General features: G+C 36.8%; 1 protein-coding gene across 1 annotated transcript in view; it reads left to right on the forward strand.

Annotated features, from left to right (window-relative positions):
* LOC129225769 (glycoprotein 3-alpha-L-fucosyltransferase A-like) overlaps positions 1–25,879 on the forward strand; it is a 70,447-nt gene that overhangs the window by 18,859 nt on the left and 25,709 nt on the right. Inside the window, exon 2 of the mRNA XM_054860275.1 lies at positions 25,775–25,834. The gene's annotated coding sequence lies outside the window, so the exon portion shown is untranslated. The remainder of the gene's footprint in view (positions 1–25,774; positions 25,835–25,879) is intronic.

Here is a 25,879-nt window from a genome sequence, read left to right on the forward strand (position 1 = left end):
CCCAACTTTAAAAAATTTTCGCGCATGTTAAGGGCAGGGATGCCCATCATCCCCAAGTTCGATGGCGGAAATCCCCCCCCCCCCCCATTTTCTCAACGCTTTTGCCCTTTTTTATTTTTAAACCTCTTTTTAATTAATTTATTTAAAAAAAATTTTTATTTATTTTTAATTATTATTTTACTGGAAAAGTTCTGTGCTACGCCCCAATGACATGCACACACACACTCACAATAAATGAAAAAAAAAATAATTTGAATTTTGACATCTTGAATTTAAATTATGTTTTACGCACTCACGAGTGTATGTATGTAGGCGTGTGTGTTTGTGTGTGGGGGGTATGTGTGTTTGTGTGTGGGGGGTATGTGTGTTTGTGTGTGGGGGGTATGTGTGTTTGTGTGTGGGGGTATGTGTGTTTGTGTGTAGGGGGTATGTGTATGTAGGCATGTGTGTTTGTGTCTGTGTGCTGGCATAAGTGTGCGGGTAGTTGTGTGTATGAATGTTTGTGTGGGGGGTATGTGTATGTGTGTGTAGGCATATGTGTTTGTGCGTAGGTGTATGTGTGTGTTTGTGTGTGTATGTGTGTGTGCGTGTATGTATGCGCGTGTGTGTAGGACATGGACGCAAGCTGGAGACTGCTTTCACTATAGGTGCAGCATCGTGAGGAGCCCGTCGACGGTGATGGTGCGGAGGGTGGCGGTGGGAAAATAAAATCAGCTAACATCAAAAACCAGTCAAATGAGAACAATAAGCAATCGTGATTGCTCAAAAACAAAAAAAATTGCGTCAAGGGACGCTCGGCAGAAGTGATAACTAGCATCATATTAAATTATTATCACTATTTAATCCTATGAAAGTAACAATTGGCTTATGGTAGCTATGAAAAGCAACAACATTTTTGCATTGTATGTTATCTAAAAATCTTGCAAAGACTGCATCAAGTACAGTTCCGTGACTTGTAGTGGCTTCTTCTGGCTTATTAATCATTTGTAATTGTAATTTGGATTGTAGAAACGATACTAAATTTTTAGCTCGATCAGAAGCAAGATTAGCATTAAAATCTCCGGTTAAAATTAAAGGAATTTTATAATAATCTTCATTAACTAAAGCAGAACCTTCTTGTGTATAATTAAAAGCTGTTTATGAATAAATTGAATAATGCTTGAAATATTTTTGTTTGGACATATATATATGTTGGCAATAATAATTTGTTGCTTTGCTTCACTGAGACATTCCACTACGTCAAGGGACGCTCGGCAGAAGTGATAACTAGCATCATATTAAATTATTATCACTATTTAATCCTATGAAAGTAACAATTGGCTTATGGTAGCTATGATAAGCAACAACATTTTTGCATTGTATGTTATCTAAAAATCTTGCAAAGACTGCATCAAGTACAGTTCCGTGACTTGTAGTGGCTTCTTCTGGCTTATTAATCATTTGTAATTGTAATTTGAATTGTAGAAAAGTACAGTTCCGTGACTTGTAGTGGCTTCTTCTGGCTTATTAATCATTTGTAATTGTAATTTGGATTGTAGAAACGATACTAAATTTTTAGCTCGATCAGAAGCAAGATTAACATTAAAATCTCCGGTTAAAATTAAAGGAATGTTATAATAATCTTCATTAACTAAAGCAGAACCTTCTTGTGTATAATTAAAAGCTGTTTATGAATAAATTGAATAATGCTTGAAATATTTTTGTTTGGACATATATATATATATGTTGGCAATAATAATTTGTTGCTTTGCTTCACTGAGACATTCCACTACGTCAAGGGACGCTCGGCAGAAGTGATAACTAGCATCATATTAAATTATTATCACTATTTAATCCTATGAAAGTAACAATTGGCTTATGGTAGCTATGATAAGCAACAACATTTTTGCATTGTATGTTATCTAAAAATCTTGCAAAGACTGCATCAAGTACAGTTCCGTGACTTGTAGTGGCTTCTTCTGGCTTATTAATCATTTGTAATTGTAATTTGAATTGTAGAAAAGTACAGTTCCGTGACTTGTAGTGGCTTCTTCTGGCTTATTAATCATTTGTAATTGTAATTTGGATTGTAGAAACGATACTAAATTTTTAGCTCGATCAGAAGCAAGATTAACATTAAAATCTCCGGTTAAAATTAAAGGAATGTTATAATAATCTTCATTAACTAAAGCAGAACCTTCTTGTGTATAATTAAAAGCTGTTTATGAAGAAATTGAATAATGCTTGAAATATTTTTGTTTGGACATATATATATATGTTGGCAATAATAATTTGTTGCTTTGCTTCACTGAGACATTCCACTACGTCAAGGGACGCTCGGCAGAAGTGATAACTAGCATCATATTAAATTATTATCACTATTTAATCCTATGAAAGTAACAATTGGCTTATGGTAGCTATGATAAGCAACAACATTTTTGCATTGTATGTTATCTAAAAATCTTGCAAAGACTGCATCAAGTACCGTTCCGTGACTTGTAGTGGCTTCTTCTGGCTTATTAATCATTTGTAATTGTAATTTGAATTGTAGAAAAGTACAGTTCCGTGACTTGTAGTGGCTTCTTCTGGCTTATTAATCATTTGTAATTGTAATTTGGATTGTAGAAACGATACTAAATTTTTAGCTCGATCAGAAGCAAGATTAACATTAAAATCTCCGGTTAAAATTAAAGGAATTTTATAATAATCTTCATTAACTAAAGCAGAACCTTCTTGTGTATAATTAAAAGCTGTTTATGAATAAATTGAATAATGCTTGAAATATTTTTGTTTGGACATATATATATGTTGGCAATAATAATTTGTTGCTTTGCTTCACTGAGACATTCCACTACGTCAAGGGACGCTCGGCAGAAGTGATAACTAGCATCATATTAAATTATTATCACTATTTAATCCTATGAAAGTAACAATTGGCTTATGGTAGCTATGATAAGCAACAACATTTTTGCATTGTATGTTATCTAAAAATCTTGCAAAGACTGCATCAAGTACAGTTCCGTGACTTGTAGTGGCTTCTTCTGGCTTATTAATCATTTGTAATTGTAATTTGAATTGTAGAAAAGTACAGTTCCGTGACTTGTAGTGGCTTCTTCTGGCTTATTAATCATTTGTAATTGTAATTTGGATTGTAGAAACGATACTAAATTTTTAGCTCGATCAGAAGCAAGATTAACATTAAAATCTCCGGTTAAAATTAAAGGAATGTTATAATAATCTTCATTAACTAAAGCAGAACCTTCTTGTGTATAATTAAAAGCTGTTTATGAATAAATTGAATAATGCTTGAAATATTTTTGTTTGGACATATATATATATATGTTGGCAATAATAATTTGTTGCTTTGCTTCACTGAGACATTCCACTACGTCAAGGGACGCTCGGCAGAAGTGATAACTAGCATCATATTAAATTATTATCACTATTTAATCCTATGAAAGTAACAATTGGCTTATGGTAGCTATGATAAGCAACAACATTTTTGCATTGTATGTTATCTAAAAATCTTGCAAAGACTGCATCAAGTACAGTTCCGTGACTTGTAGTGGCTTCTTCTGGCTTATTAATCATTTGTAATTGTAATTTGAATTGTAGAAAAGTACAGTTCCGTGACTTGTAGTAGCTTCTTCTGGCTTATTAATCATTTGTAATTGTAATTTGGATTGTAGAAACGATACTAAATTTTTAGCTCGATCAGAAGCAAGATTAACATTAAAATCTCCGGTTAAAATTAAAGGAATGTTATAATAATCTTCATTAACTAAAGCAGAACCTTCTTGTGTATAATTAAAAGCTGTTTATGAATAAATTGAATAATGCTTGAAATATTTTTGTTTGGACATATATATATATGTTGGCAATAATAATTTGTTGCTTTGCTTCACTGAGACATTCCACTACGTCAAGGGACGCTCGGCAGAAGTGATAACTAGCATCATATTAAATTATTATCACTATTTAATCCTATGAAAGTAACAATTGGCTTATGGTAGCTATGATAAGCAACAACATTTTTGCATTGTATGTTATCTAAAAATCTTGCAAAGACTGCATCAAGTACAGTTCCGTGACTTGTAGTGGCTTCTTCTGGCTTATTAATCATTTGTAATTGTAATTTGGATTGTAGAAACGATACTAAATTTTTAGCTCGATCAGAAGCAAGATTAACATTAAAATCTCCGGTTAAAATTAAAGGAATGTTATAATAATCTTCATTAACTAAAGCAGAACCTTCTTGTGTATAATTAAAAGCTGTTTATGAATAAATTGAATAATGCTTGAAATATTTTTGTTTGGACATATATATATATGTTGGCAATAATAATTTGTTGCTTTGCTTCACTGAGACATTCCACTACGTCAAGGGACGCTCGGCAGAAGTGATAACTAGCATCATATTAAATTATTATCACTATTTAATCCTATGAAAGTAACAATTGGCTTATGGTAGCTATGATAAGCAACGACATTTTTGCATTGTATGTTATGTAAAAATCTTGCAAAGACTGCATCAAGTACAGTTCCGTGACTTGTAGTGGCTTCTTCTGGCTTATTAATCATTTGTAATTGTAATTTGAATTGTAGAAAAGTACAGTTCCGTGACTTGTAGTGGCTTCTTCTGGCTTCTTAATCATTTGTAATTGTAATTTGGATTGTAGAAACGATACTAAATTTTTAGCTCGATCAGAAGCAAGATTAACATTAAAATCTCCGGTTAAAATTAAAGGAATGTTATAATAATCTTCATTAACTAAAGCAGAACCTTCTTGTGTATAATTAAAAGCTGTTTATGAATAAATTGAATAATGCTTGAAATATTTTTGTTTGGACATATATATATATATATATGTTGGCAATAGTAATTTGTTGCTTTGCTTCACTGATACATTCCACTACGTCAAGGGACGCTCGGCAGAAGTGATAACTAGCATCATATTAAATTATTATCACTATTTAATCCTATGAAAGTAACAATTGGCTTATGGTAGCTATGATAAGCAACAACATTTTTGCATTGTATGTTATCTAAAAATCTTGCAAAGACTGCATCAAGTACAGTTCCGTGACTTGTAGTGGCTTCTTCTGGCTTATTAATCATTTGTAATTGTAATTTGGATTGTAGAAACGATACTAAATTTTTAGCTCGATCAGAAGCAAGATTAACATTAAAATCTCCGGTTAAAATTAAAGGAATGTTATAATAATCTTCATTAACTAAAGCAGAACCTTCTTGTGTATAATTAAAAGCTGTTTATGAATAAATTGAATAATGCTTGAAATATTTTTGTTTGGACATATATATATATGTTGGCAATAATAATTTGTTGCTTTGCTTCACTGAGACATTCCACTACGTCAAGGGACGCTCGGCAGAAGTGATAACTAGCATCATATTAAATTACTATCACTATTTAATCCTATGAAAGTAACAATTGGCTTATGGTAGCTATGATAAGCAACAACATTTTTGCATTGTATGTTATCTAAAAATCTTGCAAAGACTGCATCAAGTACAGTTCCGTGACTTGTAGTGGCTTCTTCTGGCTTATTAATCATTTGTAATTGTAATTTGGATTGTAGAAACGATACTAAATTTTTAGCTCGATCAGAAGCAAGATTAACATTAAAATCTCCGGTTAAAATTAAAGGAATTTTATAATAATCTTCATTAACTAAAGCAGAACCTTCTTGTGTATAATTAAAAGCTGTTTATGAATAAATTGAATAATGCTTGAAATATTTTTGTTTGGACATATATATATGTTGGCAATAATAATTTGTTGCTTTGCTTCACTGAGACATTCCACTACGTCAAGGGACGCTCGGCAGAAGTGATAACTAGCATCATATTAAATTATTATCACTATTTAATCCTATGAAAGTAACAATTGGCTTATGGTAGCTATGATAAGCAACAACATTTTTGCATTGTATGTTATCTAAAAATCTTGCAAAGACTGCATCAAGTACAGTTCCGTGACTTGTATTGTGCGTTCATGAGGAGAAGAGACTTCGGAACGCCTTCCCGAAAGCAAAGCTAAGTTTAGCGCGGGGGTGATCGCTACCGCTTTCAATTGAGACAACCCTAAATTTGGCGGGCATTTAAATTTGTAAAAATGTCTTTGTGTTCTTTCCTTTCGTTTCTAGCTTCGCGTAATTGTCGTCTACGGGGAATCTATACTTTTTAAACTGAAAATTTCAGAACAAAAATATTGTATTTACAAAAAAAAGTAAGGCATTTTGTTTTCCGAATGAAACATTTCTATTAAGGATAGGCTTTCTGAATTTTGAACGATATCCTTTTAAACACTAACGTTCTATATTCGAAATTGCAAGTGCGCTGATGAAAAAAAGGGGGGGGGGGGACAGGAAAACTTCATTGCCACACAGACTGTGGCATTGAAATGCTTAAGGGTTGCGTTCGTTTTGAAGACTGAATATCTCTCTCCATTTCCCTCTCCCTTTTCTTGAGGGGGGGGGGTGACTCAGTAGCTCTTACGGGTTGGGTCTTTTTGATGCATCTGTATGGATTGTACAAAATTTCAGATCATATAGAGCGGATATACAGTCAGTAGATCTACAGTAGCAGTTATTTTTGAAAAATGATGAAAACATTATTCGAACAAAAGTTCCCCCCCCCCCCCCCCTTAAAAAAAAACTTGGTTGAACCAAAGGCGGGGACTGGGCAATTGTTCCAGAAAGGATTTACATGTGAGAAATAAAAGTAAATGCGAAAACAATAAAAAATCAATCTGAAATATTTAAAGCAATTGACTATTAAAATCAAGGCTATTTCTCTAAGTATTGCATGAATATTAATGTTTAGAAATATGTAATATTTTGCGATGCGTTATAAAAAGTCTTTCGTTTGAATACTGTTTTAAAATTATAGGTTCATCGGTTGGGCCGGCTTAAGAGATGACGACTACCCCCAGGGCGAGTATTTTCAAGGCGGGGGGGGGGGAGATAACCAACTTCGTTTCTGGGGGGGGGGCAGAAACGAAGTTAGTTATAACACTTCAGTACACAGTAGCCTAACGTAAACACGGATTGTCCATAAAGGACGTTACACTTCACCTTAGCCTCTCCCCTCGTCACATCTCACGCAATGTTCGATGAACATATTGCTATAACGAACGCTTTTATTTGGACCAAAATATGTGAAGTCATATTTCTTATAATCCCCTCCTTCCAGTGGCGGCGCTAGGCGTCGGCGACGTCGGCGACTGCCGACGGCCTCGCGCAGATAGGGCCTCGCAAAATACTCAGAAGTAAATTCTCAAAAGTTTTAAGAAGTTTCCATGTTTTCAATTGAAGCTCTTATTAAATGACGCAGACACAAAAGTAATCAAAATAGTGCGTGCAGCGGAATCTGCACAGAGCCATCCTTAGCAAATGCGGGGCCCAATTCTGTCGGGGCCTGAATTTGAAATCTTCAGTAGCTACAGCTTAACTCTATAACCTATCTATATCTCTATAAATCTAATATAACGATCAGCTAACTCTATTTCCCCGACCCCCGTCCTATTTCTTTTCCTCTTGTTTCCTAAGTTCGTCTATAAGAAAATATTCAAAATGCTGCTCATCCGAACACATACTCCTCCCCCACCTCCATACACACGCACACCGAAAGCATTATGGAGCATCTGAAATTTCGTTTCCAGATCTTAAATTTCGCGATATTTCTACCTTAATGCCCACAAATACTAAACAACATCGAAAATCGCTTAAAATTGTGTTTTTGTAGCATGAATTTCAAAAATTACCTAGCCTATTATTACAAAAAATATGGCCTTACAATCGCATTTTTAAGGCTTGAATTTCAGAAAATATTCGGGCAAGGGTCTCCATATCGCCTTTTTTTTATATCATTATCAATTAGGTTTTTTAAACTACATTAACAAAAAGTTTAAGTGACTGGCTCCTGAATATAAAATATTGTTAAAGTTTTTAGGACCATAATTTTCAAACTTTTTCGAAGGAAGAGAGATTCCTTCCCGTAAAATCTTCCCGTAAAGTTTGTCTAAAATCCTGTTTTTGAAACTTCAATTTCGAGAATTTGCAGGGGATTGATTTTGACCTATTTTTTAAACAAAAGAATCGATCTGCGACAGTCTCTGACTCTAAAGTCAATAAATATGGCCTATAATTGCGTTTTTAAGGCTTCAATTACTAGAAATTTCCACCGAGACCTCTGTAAATGTTTTCCCCTAACATCAGCAAAGAAGGCATAAAATGGTGTTTTTAGAATATTTTATGCTTAAAAGGGCGATGCAAAACTGCATCGCCGACGTCTACTTTCGCTCTCGCGCCGCCACTGCCTCCTTCCCCCTTGAGACTAACTGTCCGAAGTTCATGAACCCCGAACCCTCTCTCCCTACCCCTTTCAAGCGTGACATCATTTGTGAACGACGCCTTAGGTTTGCTCTAAGTCGCCAAAATCGCAGTAACAATTGTTTTAAGGGAAAAGACCGGCTCCCCCCCCCCCCCTCCTTCCTGGATAGCTCTAGTCACAATTTGTTTATGATCATGTATGTTTTTAATAAAGAATCATATCGCACTCCGACAAGAAAAGTGACACAATTCAAAATCTGAGAAAACCGTACCGGCTATTGATTTAAAATCTAAATTTAGTGCTTTTTCTCGACACAAAAACCGCAAAGTTAGCTCACCTAAATGGTGCGGAGGGGGGGGGGGGCGTAGAAACGATTTCATCAATAATGACACATCATTAAAATTTCATAATTTGGAAGAATATTTTTCGAACTTAAAGTATGCATTATATGTATCTATACTTCAAAAACTAATTAATAAACATCACATAATAAGTTGACTGCGCATATTGTAATGTTTGAGACTAAATCACTTAAAATTACTATTGCGTCAAACCTTAATTTTCTCCATTGCTGTTTTTTTTTCTTGTGGTTGAGTCAGTTTCCTTGCCAGTGTGCCAGTGTGGGATATGTTGAACAACTGAATAGCAACGTTTCTTGATAAAAATAACGCACTTTACATTCAGAGCCAAGGACGGATCCAGAAACTATTCAAGGAGGGGGCGATTGATTTCACACCCTTACCCTTTTATAAATTCGCAAACCTCCGCCCCCCCCCCTTTCCAAACACCATGAAAGATCGTCTCATTTCAGTTATTTTGGGAAGGGGAGGGACTTCCTTTTCTACAAAATTGCGGAGGAGTGTACCAAACCCCATCCCTTACCTTAACGCCATCAAAGGTGTCCCATTAAAGTTACTCTTTTTTTTTGGGGGGGGGGGACTTCAATTTTCCAAACTTTCCTGAGAAGAGCCCTTGAACCCTATAACCCTATTTAACATCATCTAGAATCTTCTAAAATTGAGTTTTTGGAACTTTGAAATACTTCCTATACAAAGTTCAGATCTCTATCAGTAATGTGTTAAGAATAAGATATGTGCTACACTTTCATTTTCCAGACAGCAAGAGCTTCGTCAAACTATTGAAGATAGGCTAAAACAATTTCCAACTTCAGTATCAAAGACATGCCGTGGAAGAGTTCTGCATCTCGATTCAAGGAAGGGACGGTCGCCCCTTCCTCCCCCCCCTCCCCCCCCCCCAGATCCCTTGTTCGGATCTGTATTAGAATACGGGCAACAAACTTTTGCCTATTTTATGATCCCCACACGTAACGCTGTTCTGTAAAAGTACTGGAAGAACTGAATTACTTTTAGAGTAATCGAAAAAACTTGAATAAAAAAAGCATGTATATTTTTTCGTATTTACAAAAAAAAAAATAGGTTAAAACAATAACATAAAACGTTGTTTCAGGCACTTATTCAATTATTCTGTAGATGATCATATTGGCATGTGAAAAGCTTTAATTTTTGTTTTGTTCCTTTTTTCATTTCTGAAGAATAAAAGCCATGTTGGAAAAAAAAATAGTACTAAAGTATTGAAATGTGTCACACAGAGTGCAACTTACCTACTGAGGCTTCCAAAATTGTTCGTTGGCTTTAAATGTGTATGGTTAAAAATGAAGTGCCTAGGAATCGAACTAGTAGTTCAATACTTTTTCATACTGTCTCTACATGATTACATCAATTCAACATTTTTTTAAACAAAATATTGACTGTTTGAAATGGGCCAAAAATGAGGTGACAGAGAAATATTTTCAGAAAAATTCGAAATTAAAGTTATCGTCTGTCGTTTTTTTTTTTTCTTTTTTTTGTTATTTTTTCAATGCGGTGATAGTTAAAAAATCTTTTGGCATTAATTTTTGCTTGTTCACTTTACAAATCTACGTATTATTTTAAAAATGACTCGTATTCGCAAAGTAACAACAAACAAAATTCGAAAACGCATTATTTCTTCATTATATTCGAAGTAAAACAGTTCGAAATATTGCAAAAATAGTTCATTTATCTCTAAGCACTGTGTAATATTTAATAAATGCTTTAAAAAAGAAAATCGGATCGAAAATAAGGTGAGAAATGGTTGACCAGCAAAGTTGACCATATGCGATTAGAGATTTATAATTAGAATACCTATGAAAAACCCACGTTTGAGAGCTGTGAAAGTTTCAGCAGAATAGAAGGAAAAATTTTCCTTCCAATTTCACCTGCAACTGTTCACCGTGTTTTCAGAAAATGTTTACTTAGCGTGAAAGACAGAAAGTTTAGGATTTCCTTCGCAAAATCAATGATAAATTAACCCAAAACGTATAGAAATACACTGCAAATCTTAAAATACTTTTAGTCGAACAAATGTCTTAGTAGCACACCTTTTTTTCGGGAAAGAAGGTGGGAGGTTATTTCTTAGAAAATTATAGAACACTTGTCTCCTTACAGCGCGATAACGATGGCCAATTGCAACCTTTCTCAGTGTTGGTCTGAAGCCTCATCCCCAAAAGACGCATATAGAATCTTCCGATACCACGTGTTGGGGGCGTGGCCAAGTCTCAACTAGTGAAAAACGGACAATAGTGGCTTCTTCTGGCTTATTAATCATTTGTAATTGTAATTTGGATTGTAGAAACGATACTAAATTTTTAGCTCAATCAGAAGCAAGATTAACATTAAAATCTCCGGTTAAAATTAAAGGAATTTTATAATAATCTTCATTAACTAAAGCAGAACCTTCTTGTGTATAATTAAAAGCTGTTTATGAATAAATTGAATAATGCTTGAAATATTTTTGTTTGGACATATATATATGTTGGCAATAATAATTTGTTGCTTTGCTTCACTGAGACATTCCACTACACACATTTCACCAATATCGTTTTGTGTAGCTGTATTAAAGCTTGTAGCATTATTAGGCTTGCCAGACGTCTCGGTTTGACCGGGACAGTCCCGGTTTTCAGACAAAATACCGGTGTCCCGGCCGGTTTACTTCATGTCCCGGAAAATGATAAATTTGATTATAGATGACCAAAAAACTCCAAAAATAATTAACTGTGAAGGATCTTTTAGGATAATTACTTTGCCATTTCTAACATTAATAATGAATTATCTTGTATTTTTTTTTACAAATATTAAACCTATAAGTGTTCTACCCAATAAAAAGACTATTGAATAACATGTAAATATTGTTCAACTTTTTTCCTTATTCAGTGTTCCTACTTACTTTAGTAACTTGAGAATATTAACATGTAAGAAATAAAATGTTTAAATTTATCTGCTTGGGTCATGTATTATTACTCCTGGTTTTGGTTCATAATTTAGTAACCATTTATTTATCGCATTTAGAATGAACTACCCACTAAAACACTCCAAAAACCAGCCCTTTTGAATACCGCAACACTGTTTGCGTGGGGGGGGGGGAGAAGGTTCGCTTCTGGGGGTGTCCCGGTTGGACATTTCAGAAATCTGGCAAATCTAAGCATTATTAACATGTAATCCTATATTTGGAGTGACAGCATTTATGCAATCAAGATCATTCTGATAAACTGTTACGCCTCCTGCTCTTATATTTTGACGGCTTTAATTGCACAATACGTTTAAAAGATGGAATAATTCGTTGCGAGTGTTGTTGCGTCTGTTGCTGATGTTGATGCACATCTGCAACGACTTACATTTGAATAGCCCTAAAATAATGATTTGTAAATAAGTATTGAAGGTTTGAATACGTAAGTGAGAGAGAAAGGTGCTTGCTTGTTAGATTTTTATTTAAAAAAATTTTTGAAAAAAAAAAAAGAACCTATCTCAAAATTGCTCTAGAGGAAAAATAATTTTATTCTCTGATCACCATTCAGACTACTTTCAAACATGAGTTTTGATGTCGGCGCAAAAACAATAGATTAAATGACGCGTCTTTTCTAAATATTTCGTTCATCAGAAAAAACACTCAAACTTACGAAACATTTTAGATTTTACTCTGTGATGAACAAATTAAATGTTTATTTGTTATTTTTGTTTTCTCGGCCGTCCTGAACCCCCGCGTTGCGGAGTCTGCGGGGATGAAGTTCGTTTAAAATATGTACACCTTATCACAGTTAAAAACCCTAAATGAAGCGAGATATTTTTAGTATAACTAATCGCAAAAATGTTTTTGTTCTGAAAATAAATTTAAAGATTAAATGCTGTTTTGAATATATATTGTTTACAATGTTATTGGTATTATATTGTATTATTAAACTCACCTTTCATTAGGAGATTGCGTTACATTGCGACGATCATCCATCCTCTGTTAGTTTCATTACTTTTTCTACTATCACTTAACGCTTAAAGCTGCCTCAAAGAGTAAAGAAACAAAATTTCCCCTACCATGCGCGCTTCTGTCGTATGCGCGAACTAAAGGAATGCCAGACGAGAGTTGCGTCGTTACATGCGTTGTGTCACAAATCGGTTTACCTTCCCATAAGAAGTTATCACTTCAGTAAAACAAAACAAAATAAAATAAATAATTTTGACAAAAAGAAATCAATAAAGAATTTTCAACAAACAAAAAAATTTAAAAATCCCACCAAAAATTTTGATGGCGCAACTTGGGCCATAACCTTCCCTGTGGGCACCCCTGATTAAGGGGATGCATCTGCGCCACTAACGCCAGGGGGGGGGGGCAAGGGAAGTGTTGGGAATTCCAAATATTATAATGAATTCTTAATGTTTATTTTAATACAATATTTAATAGTTTTTGGCTTTAATAAATCCCCGGTTTTCTTTGATCTTGCAAAGTCACAAAAGCTAATTCAATAATTGTGACGTATTTCCCGGTCCTAACGTGCGTGCCTCGCGTGATGAAATGACCAAGTTCCTTTTTCATTCGATTGGCCGCTGTCCTCACATCGGGAAATGAGTATATCAAATGCGTGTCTTGAAATCCATGCAAATGACTCTGGCTGACTATATATAATGTTTCTGTAGGTTATATCCTCTCTTCTCTCTCTCTGTTTAAAGTACTGTCCAACCACAGATTGGATGGAATTAATTTATCTGAATGAGGGGGGAAAATAAAAATTTGATGCGCGTATTACGCTCATTTGAATGAAACTCTGCTTCTGCAAAAGCTAACATCGCTAAAAATAATAGATTTGTCCATTTCCGGCTGTAAAACGGATGTTTGTCTTTCCATACAATCCGTGGTCAGACAGTACCGTATTTTTAGTTGCTTCGTCAGCCGACTCGGCTGTTTGCCGTCATGCTCTTGAATGGGCAACTTAAAAATGTAAACTTTAATAGTTAAACTAATTTTGACTTGATTGCATTTAGACTTGTTAAATGACTCTTGACTTGGTCGTACACATTGAGTATTAAAGGTTATGCAAGTTTACTACATTAGAAATGTTTTGATAGAAATTGTTTTTCAATTCATATTTTCCATATGAGGCTGTGAGAAACAAAGGGATGTATGTGAGTGGACATTTTCAAGTTTTGAGTAAAAAGCGTTTAAAGATAACTTCCTAGGTAGTCTTTCATTGAAACGTTTTTCAAATCACGCTGTATAACAGACCTACGACGGCTACTAGTACTATCTCTTGCTCCAAGACAGAGGAGAGGTTCACCACCATTTGTACTGGTTATCTCCAAATTTTCAATTTTGCCACTTACATCCCTTTGCTTCTCACTGCTTCATATGTAAATAGCTCTCCGAACAAATCATTTGTATATTTTCACCGTGGAGGGGAAAAAAAAGTAAGATAAGAAATAAACACTATATGCAGAAAAGTAAAAGTGAATCAACAACGTTTTATCGCAAAAAAATAGCAGAATACTGCACACACGTGTTTCGGGGTTGCAAGGAACATCTTTTTCAATGCAAAATAGTCAACTTTTTTGTAACTTCGAAACACTTGTCTGCAGTATTCTGCTAATTTCTTGCGATGAAAGCAAGATATAATTTCAACTGCAAGCATTCTTTCCTGCATAAAACTCCTATTACACTCGGCGACCAAAAGTGCAAATTTTGATTAGATCTTGGTTGGGTAAGTTCACTCGATTTAATTCCTCCACTATGCTAACAGGGAGGGTCATGGGGTCATGATCCCCCCCCCCCTCCCTTAAACCGTTCACCACGTTATCTATCCATCCACATTATGTTCAAACATTTATGAATAAAATGTAAACGATTGCAGTAATATTTTCAATTCATTAATTATTTTTAAAAGTAAATATTTCAAATGTTACTCCTTTTCATTTCTTCTGATGTTAATTTGTATCGTTTATGTCGTATTTAGGCGCATTATGCCTGGTATTTTTGGTGCCTTTTATTGACACTTAAGTAGTTTCAGAAAATTTTTCGAACCCGAAACCCTGGAATTGTTTGTAGTGGGGGAAGGAGAGTACCATTTTACCACCTAAAATAGTAATCTTTATCTGCCCCTGACTAACGCAGCCTGAATTTATCTAGGGGGAAGGGGAGGGGGGTCGTAAAGTCCTTTCTGGGGTATGTTTCACGTCTTTACGGGCGAATTTCGAGTTTTTTTAATTGGAAAAGCGCCTAAAAAATGTAGCCAAGCGTAGTTTTACACTTAGTATCAAATGAAAATTTATCATCGTGAAAAATGGGGAAAAGCGAATGGAATTTTTGAAATGTAACATTTTAATGCTTTACTTTCTTAATTTACAGCATTAAACATTCCAAACGTTAAAATTCAACAGACTGCCAATTTTTTCCCCCTTGTCATTTTCGATTTGATCCTCAGAATGTTTTTTTATGGGATTCCTCACTTTAAAACATGGTTACATGGTCTTCACTATTTCAGGATATTTCACTCCAAGAATTTCACTCATAAAACATTAAATAACTATAGCAATAAACAATAAAAAATATAGCAAAACTTCCTCGCTTTGAAGAAAAATCGAGCTATATACCTATGGTTCTTAAAAATGTAAAAAATACCATATTAGGAACGGCAATATGCGTTGAAACCAATAACACGGGAGGAGGGGGGTTAACTCCTATCTTGTGCTTTGCGGAGCATGAAGTAACTAAGTTGTCTTCTCAGAAAGTAATACTGTTGTTTAATTTTTAATAGAAGCGTCAGAAACAAAAATTAAAAAGAAAAGTGCTAGAAATTAATTCATCAGATAAAAATTGAATTTCTATTCGCCAGAAACGAATACAAACTTTTATCTACCTTCGGTGGAAAAAATGCAAGTGGGCTTGGAAATAATCAATTGATAAATGTGAACACACGAGTCATCAAATTAAACATATCTAAGTTCCTTTCCCTGCTACAGTAAGTTCATCGAGCCGAAGTTCGAAGGTCAAGTGTTCACGTTTAGTTTTTAACTGGGAACTAGTACATAGTAATTTTTATTCCACCCCCCCCCCCCCCTCCATTTTTTGAAGAGTTACAATTTTTTTTACTTTATTAATTAGTTTATTTTTAAGTTTTGTTTGCCCTTAAGAATATTCTGCTGTTGTTGAATATTCAAGTGTTGCTGTTTTTATGGCAACAAAACATTTTGTGCTCAAAATAACAAATTTTGCCCCACTTCAAACACAGTGTAAACAGCTTGCATTTTAAAAACATCGAAACATTTTAATATTTATTGTGCATTTTTTATTGTGTAAAGTTCAGAGTTTTTAATTCAGAACTTGCAATTAACTGGGCCAGAAGGAAAAAAATAAAAGTAAAAAAATTAATTTGCTATTTGGTCTTATCGCAATCACGAGTGTGTGTATGTAGGCATGTGTGTTTATGTGTGTGTGTGAGGGATATGGGTGTTTGTGTGTAGGGGGGTATGTGTATGTGTGTGTAGGCTTATGTGTTTTTGTCTGTGTGCAGGTATGAATGTGTGGGTAGTTGTGTGTATGAGTGTTTCTGTGTGGTGGGGAATGTGTATGTGTGTGTAGGCATATGTGTTTGTGTCTGTGTGCAGGCATGAATGTGTGGTTAGTTGCGTGTAGGCATGAGTGTGATGATGAGCGTGTGGGTAGTTGTGTGCAGGTGTGTGTGTAGGTGTCTGTATGTATGTATGTATGTATGCGTGTGTGTATGTATGTGTTTGAGTGTATGTTTGTGTATGTATGTGTTTGTGTGTAGGTGTATGTATTTGTGTGTGTAGTTGTGTACGTAATCGCGTGTGTGTAGCATATGGATTAGTGATGTGCCGGATCGTTAAAAAAGTAGATCCGCGGATACGGATACGGATCTCAAATTTTTTTTTTACCCAATTCAAGTATCCAAGAGTAAAACTTGTTACGGAAGGTATTCCCGTCAGAATAATGGCAGTTTCTTCAAAAAATGTCAACTGCGGCAAAAATATAATCAAGACTATGATTTACTCTTTAAAGAAATCTCCGGTAAAATTGAGGCAGAGTTGGAAGGAATAGGCCAGCGCTCATTAATGCTTAGATGGAATGTGAAAAATTATTTCTAGCTTACTCGGTAGATGTAGGATACAGGAGCAAGAGTGTAAAGCTGCTACTGGACAGACGGGAAATTATTTTTCGCATTTTATTTTCAGCATAAATGCAGCGCTGACCCATTCCATCGAACTTACTCCGACCGACGAAATACAGAGCCGGGAACGCCTTTGCAAACAGTAAATAGAGAATTTAGTTTCACCCTTTTTTTTTTTTTTTTGAAGGATGCTGAGAAAAACAAAAATGAAGAATAACGAAAACCCCAAATCAATAACAAAAACTAATAGTAAATTAAAAAACAAAACATGTCCCAGAGAGCCGACCTCATATTAAGATGAATTTCGCGGGTCAGATTACACATTTGTTAACAAATATGAACTGACAGCAGGTAAAAATTTTAAATCATTGAGCTTTTTAACCGACTCCAAAAAGGAGGCGGTTATCAGTTCATACCGTATGTATTGTAACGGATTCGGTGCGACTTCCGCTTTCTTGAAATGAAGACACAGTTCTTGATAAAAACACAGGAAATTTATTTACACTATGTACAGGAAAGATCGTCAACATCTGCTAAATTATTCATCAGCAATAAAGCAATTATCACACAACACCGTAAACTCAACGTTTACACACGTATTTACTTCCAAATACGAAAACAACACAGCGAAATGCCTCGCTATAAACAGAGCAAAAATGCACTCAGTTCGAAAATCTCAATCGAAACTCCCTGTTTATCCATCGCTAACGGCTTAAATACACCGAAAAGAATTTTCCACAACATTCTTACCTCTTCGCGAAATGCGTAGACCGTTATCAATGGAAAGAAAGAAAATAGGGGTCGTATACTTTAGCCGAATGAAAAAGGGGTTGTATATTCATTACGGGAAACTATTTACAGGTTACGTTACTACAATAATTACTATTTACAGAATTTGTAACATTGCCCCCTTCCTAAGGACTGCACGTCCCGGGCAGTACAATCCCCAGAAAGGGTGCCAAACTTCTATCACAAGTTCACAATTACACACATTAAATAATAACCAATAGTGCAAAGGAAACACAATAATAACAAGAAATATTACTAAACATTAAAAGCAAAAATTAATTATCTACAACTTTTATGTTATCAACCATGGTTGTTTACATAATACTCATGAACTATGGCCATAGTATGGGGCTAACCGATCATAATGTACAACCCTAGGTTTTGCATTAGGTGATTTTTGGATCCTCACTACGACGTCATTTAGTCGGTTAACGACTTTGTAGGGTCCATCCCAATGCGACTGCAATTTGGGTGAAAGACCTTTCCGTCGGATGGGATTCCATAACCAAACCTTGTCGCCTTCGTTGAATTCATGTCCAGTAGACCTTGTGTCGTATCGGGTCTTCATCTTCTCCGCCGCGATGTTGATTCGCTCTCGTGCGAAGTTATGAACGTCTTCCAACCGGGCCTGGAGATCCTGGATGTACTCCTCAGGCGATGAAGGCGCATCCGGAGGACGACCGAAGACGAGATCACAAGGTAGCCGAAGCTCTCGTCCGAAGAGCATCTGGGATGGGGCAAATCCGGTAGTCTCGTGGACAGCACTGCGGTAGGCCAGCAGGAACAAAGGTAGCTTCTTGTCCCAATCCTGTTGATTTCTGGAGACCATAAGTGAGAGATTATTCAGGATTGTGCGGTTAAATCTCTCCACCATGCCGTCCGATTGTGGGTGTAGTGGTGTTGTCCTAGTTTTCTCAATTCCGAAAATTTGACATAGGCCCTTAAACACAGCAGAGATGAAATTCCTCCCTTGATCGGAATGAATCTGCAAAGGTGTTCCATATCTCGAGATCCAATGTTGGACTAGAGTCTCTGCTACGGTGGTAGCCTCTTGATCTGGAATGGGATATGCTTCCGGCCATTTGGTGAAGTAGTCGATGGAAACAAGAATGTATTTGTTCCCATCAGCAGTTCTTGGTAGAGGACCCAGGATGTCAATCCCAATTCGTTCGAAAGGAGCTCCAACGTTGTACAGATGTAGCTTCCCTCTGCTTCTCTTCTTCGGTCCTTTACGAGCAGCACAGGCGTCACAAGAATGGCACCACTTCTCCACGTCATCCTTCGCCTTGCTCCAGAAGAAGCGCTCCCGAACTTTATTGAGGGTTTTCAAGACACCAAAATGTCCTCCAGTCGCACTACTATGTATTTCTTTCAGAACATCTGAAATCCTTGATCGGGGAAGTAGTAACTGCCACCTAGACGTTTTGCCGTCATCAGATTCCCATTTTCGGTGTAGCACGCCGTTCCGTAAATGGAGCGAGTTCCATAAAGCCCAGTATCTTTTTGTTTCAGGACTAAAGATGGAAACGTCCTGCCAGCTAGGGCGTCGACTGTCACTTTCCATGAACTCCAAAATTGGTTTTATGTCGGGGTCTTCAAGTTGATCTTTTCGAACTTGGTCGTCACTCCATGGATCAGGTTCTGATGATATTGGAGTCACTGTCACCTGATAGGCGATAGGGCTAGTCGTTCCATACTGTTTCTCGATTCGGGAACAATAGTGGCAGTTCTCAGGACAGGGTCTCCTTGATAAAGCGTCAGCATTACCGTGAGATAACCCTTTTCGGTGTTTGATCTCCATGTCATATTCCTGGAGTCGCTGTATCCATCTGGCTATCTGGCCTTCCGGATTTTTGAAGTTCAAAAGCCAAGTTAATGAGGCATGATCTGTCCGAAGCAGAAATTTTCGGCCGTAGAGGTAATGATGGAAGTGTTCTACAGCTTTCACTATGGCCAGTAACTCCTTTCTGGTGACGCAGTAATTTCGCTCCGACTTTGATAAGCATTTGCTCCAGTAAGCGATGACATGTTCATTTCCATCAATTTCTTGGGATAAAACAGCTCCAATTCCCTCGTTGCTCGCATCAGTGTCCAGGATGAAGGATTTTTAAGGCTGAGGATAGGCGAGGATAGGCGTTGATGTTAAAGCCTCCTTCAGTCGTAGAAATGCATCTTCGCATTCTTTGGACCATTCAAACTTTTGCTTGCTCTCCGTCAGCTTATGCAAAGGTCGTGCAATGTTGGAAAAACCCTTCACAAACTTCCTGTAGTACGTGCAGAGCCCCAGGAAACTTCGCAACTGATGGATGTTTTCGGGACGACTCCAACTATTGACCGCAGATACCTTCTCTGGATCGGTTTGCACACCCTCAGAAGAGATGATGTGACCAAGGTAGTTCACTTCCCGGCGGAACAAATTACATTTGGACGGGCTTAACTTCAGATTGGCTTCCTTAAGCTTTTGCAGCACCTTCCTAAGATTTGCCAGATGTTCTTCGAAGCTGCGTCCCACGATGATGATATCGTCTAAGTAGACCAGACAGGATTCGTAAGAGAGTCCTCTTAACACTGTCTCCATAAGACGCTCGAACGTAGCTGGTGCATTGCAGAGGCCGAAGGGCATAACTTTGAACTGCCATAAGCCTTGTCCAGTTGTAAACGCTGTCTTCTCTCGGTCATCAGGGTGTATCTCAACCTGCCAGTAGCCGCTCTTCAAGTCCAGGGTCGAAAACCACTTGTGTCCGGAAAGAGTGTCCAAGGTGTCGTCTATCCGTGGAAGAGGGTAACTGTCTTTCTTGGTGATTTCATTCAGTCGTCGGTAATCGACACAAAATCTGGTGGAGCCATCTTTCTTTCGGACCAAGACGATGGGAGAGGCCCAGGGACTGGATGAAGGTTCGATTACATCATTCTCCTTCATCTCTTTCAGGAGGGTCTCAACCTCTTCCTTCTTGGCGAACGGTAGTCGTCTTGGATGCTGTTTAATAGGGAGGTGTTCTCCAGTGTAAATCCTATGCTGCGTTAAATTCGTACGGCCAACATCCTCCGATGTAGATGAAAACAGATGCTTGAAGTCGTCCACCAATTGTTCCGCAGCAGTTCTTTGATCTTTCGATAATGGCGCACTCCCAATTAACTTCGACGTCAAGGACTCAGAAGACACAGTCTCAGGGGAATTGATTCTTCTAATGATGCAGTTTACTGGAGTACAAGTTGCTAACACTTCACCTTTCCGAATATTCCTTGGCCTTTCACTCACGTTGGCGACTCTTACAGGAATTACATCTTTAGAAAGGTCCACAAGCGTAGATGCTATCAGCACTCCTTTTAGATTATTGTTTAGGTTGGGGTATTCAATGAGTCCAAATCGAAAACTATTGCTTTCTTCAAGGGAGCCAGGTATTAATGATTCTGACCTTGAGGGAATCGATAAATCTGTTTGAGCTATGATTTGATGAGCGGATTTTACATCACTCTCTGCAGGGAAAACGGCTATGTCTTGTCTCATCGAGTGCAGCTCATTAGTCTTGAAGTCGAGAGTGAAGTCATATTTCTTCAAAAAGTCCAATCCGAGAATGAAGGGGTCCGTGATATTAGCGACGAATGCCGTATGATGTGGTAGGTGGCATTCCCAAACACTATTTCCAAGTCCACTTTACCGTCAATCTCAATTTTGTCACCTGTCACAGTCTGGAGACTTACGCGTGGCGATGTCCACAGCAGTTTCAATCCAAATTCACGAGCCACATCTGTCCTAATGATTGTCACATTGGCTCCAGTGTCAACAATCAGTCTGCAGGGGTTCCCATTTACATGTGCGTAAATGAAAAGTCCATCACTGCCACTACTAGAAGAGGAAATCTGCAGAGCTCTAGTGGTGGTGATTTCCTTCCCTCGCGTAGCTTGGCGAGCCGGACAACTCCTTCGCAGGTGTCCTTCACTACCGCATTTCCAGCACTTCTGCTCTTGTTTCTTTTGGGCTGTTATGCTGCTCAGATGTCTTGTCAAGTCACCGAGTTGTCTCTCAAGTTCAGCGAGGTGGGACGACCTGGAATCAGACTCATCAGCTTCCTGAGTCCGGATTAGATGGCGATCCACACGGGTTGCTTCTTGGGCGGCCTCGTATCTCATCGCATACACAACGGCAGAATTCAGGTCTTTGACATCCGCCATCCGTAGAGCTTTCTGGATTTCCGGATCTCGAACCCCGTCGATGTAGTAGTTGAGTGCCAGGTTGTCTCGAACATCCGCAGGGCAGTCGTAAAAAGCAAGATGAGACAGTCTCTCGATGTCCGCCGCAAACTCTTGCAGGGTTTCCCCAGTTTTCTGGAAACGGGACTTCAACTGGAGTCGGCTGAAATCTTTCCGGCACTTCTCACCGAAGCGAAGCTCCAACGCAGCTGTGAGGGCGGCGAAATCCAGGCGCTGGCTGTCCGGAAGGGTCTGGAGAATGTCCGCTGCGTCACCTCTCAGGGATGCTGCAAGATGACAGGCCTTGGTAGCAGAGTCCCATCCGTTCGCTTCCGCCACTATCATGAATTGAGTTTTGTAAACCTGCCACGAAGTTTTCCCATCAAATGTGGCAAGTTTAATGGACGGTCGAGCAACCGATGTGGGAGCGCCAAACTGTACAGAGCTGCTTTCCGCGGTCGCCAATCTCCTTTCCACGTCCTTAATTATTTCTTCCTTAAATGAAGTCAATTTCTTGTCCTCTTCTTCCAACTTATTTTCCATATTGGCGATGCGCTCTTCCACAGTATCAAATTTTTCTTCCAGAGCATCGACTTTATCTCCCATGGCGGTTAGTTGATTCTCCATCATGGTTTTCATCGACGTTAGGTCACTTTTCATTTCATCGTGACTTGTAGTAATTTTAGCAGTTAAATCACTATTTAACAGTTCTTGGTTAGTCGCTAATTCATTTTTCAATTGTTCTTGATTAGCCGCAATGTCATTTTTTAATTGTTCTTGATTTGCAGTAAAACTTGCAGTCAAATCACTTTTTAATTGTTCTTGATTAGCCGCCAAACTTTCAGCCAAGTCACTTTTCGCAGCATTAATTGCTTCCAGAATTTGTTTTAATTGGTTATCCATTGCGCGAGTAATCACCATAAAAACAAAGTCTATAAATTCAAACAGTCTTTATGAAAAAATGTCCAAAGTCACACTTACTCCAAGAAAGTCCAGAAGAAGCCCCACGTTGGGCGCCAAATTGTAACGGATTCGGTGCGACTTCCGCTTTCTTGAAATGAAGACACAGTTCTTGATAAAAACACAGGAAATTTATTTACACTATGTACAGGAAAGATCGTCAACATCTGCTAAATTATTCATCAGCAATAAAGCAATTATCACACAACACCGTAAACTCAACGTTTACACACGTATTTACTTCCAAATACGAAAACAACACAGCGAAATGCCTCGCTATAAACAGAGCAAAAATGCACTCAGTTCGAAAATCTCAATCGAAACTCCCTGTTTATCCATCGCTAACGGCTTAAATACACCGAAAAGAATTTTCTACAAAATTCTTACCTCTTCGCGAAATGCGTAGACCGTTATCAATGGAAAGAAAGAAAATAGGGGTCGTATACTTTAGCCGAATGAAAAAGGGGTTGTATATTCATTACGGGAAACTATTTACAGGTTACGTTACTACAATAATTACTATTTACAGAATTTGTAACATTATGTTTTTTTTTTTGTTTTTTTTTTTTTTTGTTTGTCCACTCACAGCGTCTCACCTAGTGAACCGATTTTGATTATTCTTTTTTTAATGGGTAGGAAATGGCTCAACTTAGGTCCCATTACTTTGCTTGACCATATTTGTCCGTTAGAAAAAAAGTTATGGGCCAAAAACAACAAATTTCATGCAATTTCCCTATTAAATGATTAAATATAAAACCCATTGTTATGAAAGTTTGGTGCCATACGACAGTAACATTAATAGTAATTGTAGTGATAATTTTGAATGAAGGCTTCTCTGAAGCAAGCATCAAATTTCTTCAGGGGGATATTTCGATAATCGGGAATCTGACGCTGTCGTCTCATTTTTGGCATAAATAATTTGATTTTGGTAATCCTGCTGATTTATAGTAAGCCTATGTGAATTATCGAAATCTTCCCTTCTTCAGTGCTATTGCGCCATAGTGGGGGTAAACTTAACCTGGAAGCGAGGTGATGCAGTGATTAGGATCTGCTTAGCCTTCACAATGCTACCATTTGGTTTGCCTCAACTACACAGTAATATTTTTATTGTTATCATCTACGCCAATAACAGATGATCAGGGAAAGTAAGAAAATACAGGATTGCATAACAAGCAACTTGTATGCTGTGAAATGGAAACTAGTTAGGGAAAACGTAATACTTAAATGGTTATAATTAAATTAACTACACATGAATTCCAGAGAGGAACAAAGATAAGTTTTTAGTGCCCATCGCCTAAAGTTTAATGCGTGTTTATAGTTTTTTTTTAGTATGGAGCATATTTTTATGAAAAAAATAAGGCGAAGTTTCGTGATGGTAACTTCTTACTATTTCTGAAATACCTACATTTACACTAAAAAGAATGAAATAAAAAAATTTTGAAAAAAAAAAAAAAAATAGAACCGACTTCAAAATTGCTCTAAAAAGTGAAAAATAATTTTATTCTTTAAACACCATCGATAATGCTTTTAAACATAATTTTTGAAGTTGGCGCAAAAACGATAGATAAAATCATTCACAGCCGTAACTCAACTATAATTATAAATTTAACCACGCCCAGTTTCTTTACTATCACATACATTATGCATTGATGACAGTATATTTGAATAACGATATACATCTTTCATTCGTAACTTTGGATGCTTTTCTGAAAAAAATATGAACGAAGCATGGTTACACTGGATTTTACGTTTTGTTTTTGCGCCAACTTCAAAAATTATGTTTAAAAGCATTATCGATGGTGTTTAAACAATAAAATTATTTTTCACTTTTTAGAGCAATTTTGAAGTCGGTTCTATTTTTTTCTTTTTCAAATTTTTTTTTCTCCTTATCTTCTGACTATGAAATCGCTACAAATCATGCGTATAGAGGCTTAGAATTGCATTTAAAATTTACTTAACAAGATTATAGCTCCTACTGTATATAAGTTGAAAGTTTCAAATAAATATCAAACGCAGAAAACTTCGTTCTTTCAATTAGGGCCAACATTTTTAACGTACGGGTAAATTTTTACTACCATAATTAAGAAAAACGTTAAGTCGGTTTTTAATTAATGTCTCCGGTAATTAAAGTTCAACCAAAACGAGGCCAAGCTAAGAACACTTTCGATCAAAACACCTTTTGAATTAAAAATGAATTATCAAAATTGGTTCATCTGTTTAGGAGCTACGATGCCACAAAAAGACACACTGATACACACTTTTAAAACTTATTTCCCCTTCCTTTTTGCAACGGGGGAGAGGGGGATACAAATTGGCTTCTGAGATGATACCTTATAATTTAAATAGGGAATAAAACCTAATTTAAACGGAATTTAAAAGTCTTTTATTCAAATATTTAAAAATTTTTAGAATAGAAATGATCCGTTTCAGATCCGTCAAAAAAGTAACGGATACGGATACAGATCTTTATTTTCCCTCGGATATCCGCGGATACGGATGTCCGGAACATCACTAATATGGATGCAACCTGGAGGCGGTTTTCGCTTTAGGAGCAGCATCGTGAGAAGCCGGTCGACGGTGATGCTTCAAAGGGTGCTGGCGGGAAAATAAATGATAGCACATCAAAACAGTCAAGTGAGAACAATAAGCAATCGTGATTGCTCAATAAAAAGTGGACGAAAGTTTTTCATTTTTAGTGACCGAAAAAACCAAACAACCCTAGAACCGTCCCCCCCCCCCTTTTTTTTTTTTTGAATGTGAGAAGATGAGAGTTCATGTCTGTGTTTCAGTTCATCCGCCATATGTTCGTGGCACAACTTTATATCAGTTAGATTCTGAAAGGGCCATTTAAGTGAAGAAAAGGAAAACCTTCTACACCTTGGTAATAAGAATTACCTCCTGGGACTAAGAAAAATCTGAAATAGTAGCTCTTTGTTGTGTGTAAATTTAAAAATTGCTTAAAACTTTAGAAGTGAAATATACCTAGTTAATTGTAGTTTCTGTTTTTACAGATTTCAAGTTCTTGAAACAAAGGTTCAAATAATAAAGTTGACTGTTTGGAACAAGCCTTGGTAAGGGAGGACATTTACAGCTTTCTATTTTTCTTAAATATTGTA

This window comes from Uloborus diversus, chromosome 7 (genome assembly GCF_026930045.1).
Source record: "Uloborus diversus isolate 005 chromosome 7, Udiv.v.3.1, whole genome shotgun sequence".
NCBI lineage: Eukaryota > Metazoa > Arthropoda > Arachnida > Araneae > Uloboridae > Uloborus > Uloborus diversus.